The sequence below is a fragment of the Symphalangus syndactylus genome, chromosome 13 (assembly GCF_028878055.3).
Source record: "Symphalangus syndactylus isolate Jambi chromosome 13, NHGRI_mSymSyn1-v2.1_pri, whole genome shotgun sequence".
Classification (NCBI taxonomy): Eukaryota; Metazoa; Chordata; class Mammalia; order Primates; family Hylobatidae; genus Symphalangus; species Symphalangus syndactylus.
In genome coordinates this window covers 22,492,263-22,501,456 of record NC_072435.2, presented here as the reverse complement: position 1 = coordinate 22,501,456, position 9,194 = coordinate 22,492,263, and positions in this window count along the sequence as shown.

The following is a 9,194-nucleotide window of genomic DNA, read 5'->3' as shown; positions in this document are numbered from 1 at the left end:
ACTGTTGTTATCCCCATGGTACAGATGGGGAAACTGAGGCATCAAAAGAGTAAGGCACTGGGCCACGGCTGTGGATCTCATCCCAGGGGTCTGGGCTCACAGTATTCACTGCAGCTCCTAACAGCACAGCTGCTGCTTTTGCCCATTCAGGCTCCATCTCTTCTCTTCTGAAAAGCCTCCCGGGACTTCTATGCCCCTTTGGGGACCCCTCCAACACACACACCCCCCATGTCTGGTCTCAGAGGGACAGTCGGCCAGGCTGTCCTGCCCCACTCTTTGCTTTTGTGTCACTCAAGATGGACAGTCCTGGATGGATTGGAGGATGCCGGAAGAACACCCCTGGAAAGGACTAGGAACAAGGCGAGACCAGATAGATGGAGATCTGACTCTCACCCTCCTGCACCCACACCCGCTAAGCCTGGGGGAGCTTTGGTTTCACATCCGATGACGAGTGGTGTCCCTCCAAGACTGTATAACAGAGTGGAGGATGATCCCCCCAAACAGGAGGGAAATTCTGGAAGGCCGAAACAAAACTTGAATGTTCTCCCCATGGGCAACAGAAAACTTTCCAGAGAGACGACCTGGCAGTCCTTCCTCAGAGTGCGCGACCCTTCCACAAGAGTGCGCGACCCTTCCACAAGAGTGCACAGGGCTTCCTCAGAGTGCAGGGCTCTTCCTCAGAGCGCGCCGTCCTTAGACTGAGCGGTCCTTCCTCAGAGTGCACTGTACTTCCTCAGAGTGCGGGGTCCTTCCTCAGACCGCGCGGTCCTTCCTCAGAGTGCGGGGTCCTTCCTCAGACCGCGCGGTCCTTCCTCAGAGTGCGCGACCCTTCCACAAGAGTGCGCAGGTCTTCCCCAGAGCGCGCCGCCCTTCCCCAGAGCGCGCCGCCCTTCCCCAGAGCGCGCCGTCCTTCCTCAGACTGAGCGGTCCTTCCTCAGAGTGCACTGTACTTCCTCAGAGTGCGCGGTTTTTCCCCAGAGTGCGAGGTCCTTCCTCAGAGTGCGCGGCTCTTCCTCAGAGTGCGCGACCCTTCCACAAGAGTGCACAGGGCTTCCTCAGAGTGCGCGGTCCTTCCTCAGAGCGCGCGGTCCTTCCTCAGACTGCCGGGTCCTTCCTCAGACTGCCGGGTCCTTCCTCAGACTGCGCGGTCCTTCCTCAGAGTGTGGGGTCCTTCCTCAGGCTGCCCAGTACTTCCACAAGAGCGCACAGCCCTGGCCAGGCACAGTGGCTCACGCCTGTAATCCCAGCACTTTAGGAGGCTGAGGCGGGTGGATCACGAGGTCAGGAGTTCGAGACCAGTCTGGCCAACATGGTGAAACCCCGTCTCTACTAAAAATACAAAAATTAGCTGGGTGCGGTGGCGGGGTGCCCGTAATCCCAGCTACTCGGGAGGCTGAGGCAGGAGAATCATTTGAACCCAGGAGGCTGAGGTTGAAGTGAGCCAAGATCAAGCCACTGCACTCCAGCCTGGGCAACAGAGCAAGACTCTGTCTCAAAAAAAAAAAAAAAAAAAGACCGTGCAGCCCTTCCTCAGACTGCACGGTACTTCCTCAGAGTGTGCAGTATCTCCTCAGACTGCACAGTACTTCCTCAGAGTGCACAGTACTTCCTCAGAGTGTGCAGTATCTCCTCAGACTGCACAGTACTTTCTCGGAGTGCACGGTCCTTTCTCGGAGTGTGCAGTATCTCCTCAGACTGCACAGTACTTCCTCAGAGTGCACGGTACTTACTTCCTCAGAGTGTGCAGTATCTCCTCAGACTGCACAGTACTTCGTCAGAGTGCACGGTCCTTTCTCGGAGTGTGCAGGCCCCAGCCAGACAGACTGGCACAGGCACATCTGCAGAAGGTCCTGCATAGGATCTGTTCCTCATGGTGCTGCTTGGGGTGGCAGAGAATCAGAGCAACATAAATGTCCATTACTAGGAGAGGGGAAACGAGGAAACATTGTTCAGGAAAAGTACCGAAACGTGGAAGTAGGCAAAATGTCCATTGTGCAGCCTTCTAAAATCATGCTCAATTGTCTTAAAAATAGTCCTGCCTGGGCCGAGCACTGTAATCCCAGCAGGTTGGGAGTTTGAGACCAGTCTGGCTAACATAGTGAAACTCCCTCTCTACTAAAAATGCACAGTTAGCCGGGTGTGGTGGTGGGTGCCTGTAATCCCAGCTATGGGAGGCTGAGGCAGCAGAATCACTTGAACTGGGGAGGTGGAGGTTGTAGTGAGCCGAGATTGAACCATTGAACTCCAGCCTGGACCACAAGAGCAAAACTCCATCTCAAAGAAAAAAAAAAAATAATAATAAATAATAAAATAAATAAAATAAGGGCATGAATCCCATTCACAAGGATGAAGCCTCATGACTTGATCATGTCCCAAAAGTCCTACCTATTTACTAGCTATCTATCTATCTTTATGTCTCCGTCTGTCCATCCATCCATCTGTCCATCCATCCATCCATCCCTAGACTGCTCAACAGACACCCTACCTCTTAATATTCTCACTTTGGGTATTAGTTTTCATCATATGAATCTTCAGGGGACACTAACATTCAATCCATAACAGGGGGTTACAGTGAGGGCTAAATGAGGGGAGTCCACAAGTCATGCTCACGCCTGTAATCCCACTGCCTAAGAGGCCGCTGCAGGCAGATCACTTGAGGTCAGGAGTTCAAGGCCAGCCAGGCCAACATGGTAAAACCTCGTATCTACTAAAAATACAAAAATGAGCCGGTGTGGTGGCACATGCCTGTAGTCTCAGCTACTAAGAAGGCTGAGGCAGGAGAATGGCTTGAACCCGGGAGGCGGAGGTTGCAGTGAGCCAAGATGGCACCACTACACTCCAGGCTTGGGTGACACACAGCAAGACTCCATCTCAAAAAAAAAAAAAAGAAAGAAAAAGAATAAAAAGAAAAGTTCCGGGCATAGTGGCTCACGCCTGTAATCCCAGCACTTTGCGAGGCCAAGGCGGGCAGGTCACTTGAGATCAAGAGTTCTAGACCAGCCTAACAAACATGATGAAACCCTGTCTCTACTGGAAATACAAAAATTAGCCTGGCATGGTGGCAGGCGCCTGTAATCCCAGCGACTCAGGAGGCTGAGGCAGGAGAATCACTTGAACTGGGAGGCTGAGATTACAGTGAGCTGAGATCACACCACTGCACTTCAGCCTGGGCGACACAGCCAGACTCTGTCTCAAAAAAGCAATTAAAAAAAAACCCCAAAACAATCATTAAATATTCACGATTTTGGGGGGGCAGGGGTGAGCCAGTTGTTAAACTGTTGGTATGTTGAAATTGGCCCTAATGGAATATTTACACTATGGGAATTGGCTAACAGTACAAATGCAGGCATTTTTTTTTTTTTTAATTTTAAAAAGCTGACATTGGCCGGGTGAGGTGGCCCATGCCTGTAATCCCAGCACTTTGGGAGGCTGAGGTGGATGGATCATCTGAGACCGGGAGTTCGAGACCAGCCTGACCAACGTGGGGAAACCCCATCTCTACTAAAAATACAAAATTAGCCAGGTGTGGTGGTGCATGCCTGCAATCACAGCTACTCGGGAGGCTGAGGCAGGAGAATCGCCTAAACCCGGGAGGCAGAGGTTGCAGTGAGCCGAGATGGCGCCACTGCACTCCAGTTACTTGAAGGACAGTGACTCTGTCTCAAAAAACAAACAGAAGAACACAGAAATCTAGATCTTTATGTAAAAGTTTTGAAACCCTATATGCTCATGATTCAATTTGCAATTTTCAAAACACTGTGTGGGAATTTAGCCCAGTGTGGCGGCACATGCCTGTAGTCCCAGCTACACGGGAGGCTGAGGTCGGAGGATTGTTTGAGCCTGGGCGGTCAAGGCTGCAGTGAACCAAGATTGTGCCACTGCACTCCAGCCTGAGCAACAGAGCGAGACCCTATCTCAATAAAAATTAAATAAATAAATAAAGCAAGCAAGCACTGTGTGAGCTACAATATGAAGGAACCAAAACAAACAAAAATCATAATGCAAACAGACAGACCCAAAGCACATCTGAGGGTCTGGTTTTGGCTGCCCGTTTGCAAGTTCTGAACTGGTTCCTCATTTACCAAAGAGATGGAGGCCCAGAGGTCTGTAGTGAATTCCCTGCAACCCCATAGCAGGCCAGTGAAATGTGAGGTTGTTTCCTCATTGCTGTGTCTGAGAGTTGGCATTGAGTGAAGATGAGTCCCCAACCCCTCCTCTCTGGGGGATGAAGTGGTAGAAATGGCGGGGAGGGAGGTTGAGGTTGGAGCAACACTGACCTTTGGATTATGGGCAGGAAATGCGTGGGGTTTTGTTTTTTTTTAGATGGAGTCTTGCTCTGTTCCCCAGGCTGGAGTTCAGTGGTGCAATCTCAGCTCACTGCAACCTCTGCCTTCCGGATTCAAGCAATTCTCCTGCCTCAGCCTCCTGAGCAGCTGGAATTACAGGCACCCACCACCATTCCCAGCTAATTTTTATACTTTTAGTAGAGATGGGGTTTCACCACGTTGGCCAGGCTGGTTTCAAACTCCTGACCTCTTGATCCGCCCGCCTCGGCCTCCCAAAGTGCTGGGATTACAGGCATGAGCCACTGCTCCCCACCCTGTACAAATTGTTTTTAACCTGTACAAAGACTATCCCCTCCCACTTTTCTTTTTTTTTTTTTTTTTTTTTTTTGAGACGGAGTCTCGCTCTGTCACCCAGGCTGGAGTGCAGTGGCGCGATCTCGGCTCACTGCAAGCTCCGCCTCCCAGGTTCACGCCATTCTCCTGCCTCAGCCTCTCCGAGTAGCTGGGACTACAGGCGCCCGCCACCACGCCCGGCTAATTTTTTGTATTTTTAGTAGAGACGGAGTTTCACCATGGTCTCGATCTCCTGACCTTGTGATCCGCCCGCCTCGGCCTCCCAAAGTGCTGGGATTACAAGCGTGAGCCACCGCGCCCGGCCCCCCTCCCACTTTTCATTGTTTCATTTTGTGTATATGTGGGGAATTCTTTGGTGAGATGCAAAGACAAATATAGGTTTACATTTTGACATCTTAGGAGTTTTTTGTTTTTGTTTTTCTGAGACAGGATCGCCCTCTGTCTCCCAGACTGGAGTGCAGTGGTGGCATCAAGGCTCACTGTAGCCTCGACCTCCCAGGCTCAAGCGATCCTCCCATCTCAGCCTCTGGAGTAGCTGGGACTATGGGTGCATGTCACTACACACAGCTAATTTCCGTTATCTTTTTGTAGATGGGGTCTCGCTAGGTTGCCAAGGCTGGTCTCAAACTCCTGAGCTCAAGCAATTTGCCTGCCTTGAACTCCCAAAGTGCTGAGATTACAGGTGTGGACCACTGCACCTGGCTGTTTTTTATGAATGGCAAACTGCTGGATGACACAGAATGTGGGCATGGATTTTGAAAGCCTGCCTAGCTCACAAGGGGTAAAATGTGTCTATTTAGGAAGATGTGCCCATTGACATCTGAACATTGAACAACACCTCCATGCTGTAGCCCTTCCTCAAGCCATTATGACACCCAGAGTTGTTAACAAGAAAGATGCAGCCTACCACAGTCACATCAACATCCTACTCCAACTTTCCATGGAGCTCATTTTATTTTACTTTTCATTTTTTCCAAATCTACTGTATTGCAGTTTCTTTTTTTCTTTTTCTTTTTTTTTTTTTTTTTGCGACAGAGTCTTGCTCTGTTGCCCAGGCTGGAGCACCGTGGCATGATCTCGGCTCACTGCAACCTCCGCCTCATGGGTTCAAGCTATTCTCCTGCCTCAGCCTCCCAAGTAGCTGGAATTACAGGTGTGCCACCATGCCCGGTTATTTTTTTTTATTTTTAGTAGAGATGAGGTTTTGCCATGTTGAGCAGGCTGGTCCCAAACTCCTGACCTTAAGTATCCCACGCCTCGGCCTCTCAAAGTACTGGGATTACAGGTGTGAGCCTCTGCGCCCCATGAGAGTAGATTTTAAATGCTTTCAGTACAAAACAGTGATGTCTAAGAGCTGGTGGATGTGTTAATTAGCCCAGCTTAATAATTTTACAGTGTATACATAGATCAAAACATTACACTGTATGCCATAGTTTCAATTTGTATTTGTAAATTTAAAAAATGTAAGACAAAAATAAGCAAATATATAAATAAGTAAATAGAAATATTTTTAAATGGTGGCTGTAATAAATGTCCCTGAGAAGAGGATAGGAAGTCATCCACATGTAGCTGACAAGGACATTCCAGGCAGAGCCAAAGGCAGAATGCACTCTCTCTCCCCACTCTTGTCAACATTCTACCTGCTTTTCAATTTAACTAATATTATCTGCGCACCTACAGAGAAAACAAAAGCCAGCTGGGCATGGTGGCTCACACCTGTAATCCCAGCAGTTTGGGAGGCCGAGGCGGGCGGATCACCTGAGGTCAGGAGTTCGAGACCAGCATGGTCAACATGGTGAAAGCCCATCTCTACTAAAAATATAAAAATTAGCCGGGCGTGGTGGTGCACACCTGTAATCTCCGCTATTCGGGAGGCTGAGGCACGGGAATTGCTTGAACCCGGGAGGTGGGGGTTGCAGTGAGCCGAGATTGAGCCACTGCACTCCCAGCCTGGGTGACAGTGTGAAAGTGTATCTCAAAAAAAAAAAAAAAAAAAGAAAAAGAAAGAAAAAGAAAAAACAAAAGCCATAAAGATACAACTCAGGCTGGGCGCAGTGGCTCACACCTGTAACGCCAGCACTTTGGGAGGCTGGGGCAGACGGATCATGAGGTCAGGAGATCAAGACCATCCTGGCTAACACGGTGAAAAACTCTGTCTCTACTACACACACACAGACACACACACAATTAGCTGGGCGTGGTGGCGGGCGCCTGTAGTCCCAGCTACTCAGGAGGCTAAGGCAGGAGAATTACTTGAACTCGGGAGGCGGGTGTTGCAGTGAGCCGAGATCCAGCCACTGTACTCCCAGCCTGGGCAAGAGAGTGAAACTGTGTCTCAAGAAAAAAAAAAAAAAGAAGAAGAAAGAAAAAACAAAAGCCAGAAAGACACAACTCAGCCCACCAACGTGGGAGAGGCTGTCATTTCCCACCTGGCCGCCTCCAGCGTACACCGTTTCCGGCTTTCCTTCTGATTCAAGGTCACGGGAGGCTGCTGGCCGCTTCCGCACTCTTGTTTTTGTAACTGGATGTCCGGGGCCTTTGGAAGGCGAAGGCATCTGCTTATTTCATCTCCTCCCCACCATTGTCATGGGCCAAACTCCAGGGTGTCCTTCCGCCCTGGTTGGCTCCCGCCGTGAGTCAGCCCTCTCCTCTCCACGTGCCCCCACTTGAACCACTCGTGTGAATGCAGCGTCAGCATCGATGATGTATTTCATGCGCTCTCAGTTTTGGACTGTATTGACTCCACTTCACTCTGACTCACCTTGACTCTGCACAGAAATGCTCCTGGGAGAGAACGCTGACACTTCTCTTCCTGACTGCAGATTCCCATCCTGTGACCGCTTCCACGTCTGAATCTTTCCAATAGCGGGATTTTCAGCCTCACCCACCCATGCCTCTTTGAAAAGCTAAGAATTCAACCCCTCTTGTTCAATAATTCAGTCAGGTGTTTCTCGCACATGACCAATACTTAGGTCTTTTCCAGCCCCTCCCATGAACTTTCCCTAAAAAATGAAACTTTCTCAAGTAGAATGGGAATCTTTCTGTGGTGCTGGTGGAACTGAAAACTGGTATGTGATTGTCGAAAGGCAATCTGGATGTGTATACTAAGAATCCCAGAGGCTGGGCGTGGTGGCTCACACCTGTAATCCCAGCACTTTGGGAGGCCGAGGCAGGTGAATCACCTGAGGTCAGGAGTTCAAGAGCAGCCTGGCCAACACGGTGAAAGCCCGTCTCTACTAAAAATGTAAAAATTAGCCGGGCGTGGTGGTGCACACCTGTAATCCCAGCTACTCGGGAGGCTGAGGCACGGGAATCGATTGAACCCGGGAGGTGGGGGTTGCAATCAAAACATTACACTGTATGCCATAAATAGTTTCAATTTGTATTTGTAAATTAAAAATATATAAGACAAAAATAAGCAAATACATAAATAAGTAAATAGAAATATTTTTAAATTGTGGCCGTAATAAATGTCCCTGAGAAGAGGATAGGAAGTCATCCACACGTAGCTGACAAGGACATTCCAGGCAGAGCCAAAGGCAGAATGCACTCTCTCTCCCCACTCTTGTCAACATTCTACCTGCTTTTCAATTTAACTAATATTATCTGTGCACCTACAGAAAAAACAAAAGCCAGCTGGGCATAGTTTTTTACTCTACTTTAGTAGAGATAGTGAAACCCCAGCTCTACTGAAATACAAACAAATTAGCTGGGCGTGGTGGCGGGTGCCTGTAATCCCAGCTACTCAGGAGGCTGAGGCAGGAAAATTGCTTGAACCTGGGAGGCAGAGGTTGCAATGAGCTGAGATTGTACCATTGTACTCCAGCCTAGGGGACAGAGCAAGACTCCGTCTAAAAAAAAAAAAAAAAGAATCCCAGAATGGTTATACCTTTTGACTGAGTTGCTTTCCTTCTAGGACTTAAACCTAAAGGAATCGTCAGAAATTTGTAGGAATGGCACTAAAAAGGAGTGAATTATTGACACACACCGCAGCATGGGTGAATCTCATGCATTAGGTAAAAGAAGTCAGACTGAAAAGGCTGTACACTGTAGGATCCAGTTTGTATAACATTCTGGTAAAAGCAAAACTGTATTTTTATTTTATTTTTACTTTTGAGATGGAGTCTCGCTCTGTTGCCCAGGCTGGAACGCAGTGACACGATCTTGGCTCACTGCAATCTCCACCTCCTGGGTTCCAGCGATTCTCCTGCCTCAGCCTCCCTAGTAGCTGGGATTACAGGTGCCTGCTACCAGGCCTGGCTAATTTTTGTATTTTTAGTAGAGATGGGGTTTCACCATGTTGGCCAGGCTGGTCTTGAACTTCTGACCTCAGGTGATCCACTCGCCTTGGCCTCCCAAAGTGCTGGGGTTACAGGCGTGAGCCACCGTGTCTGGCCTATCACAAACATTTTTTAAATAACAAATTAGAAAAACAAAACCACAAGGAAATTGTGGGATGTGGTGATGGTGTCAGGGGCGTTTGTGTTCACACTCATCACATGGTAACATTACGTGCGTTTTTGGTACACCGATTATACCTCAATAATGTGGTTT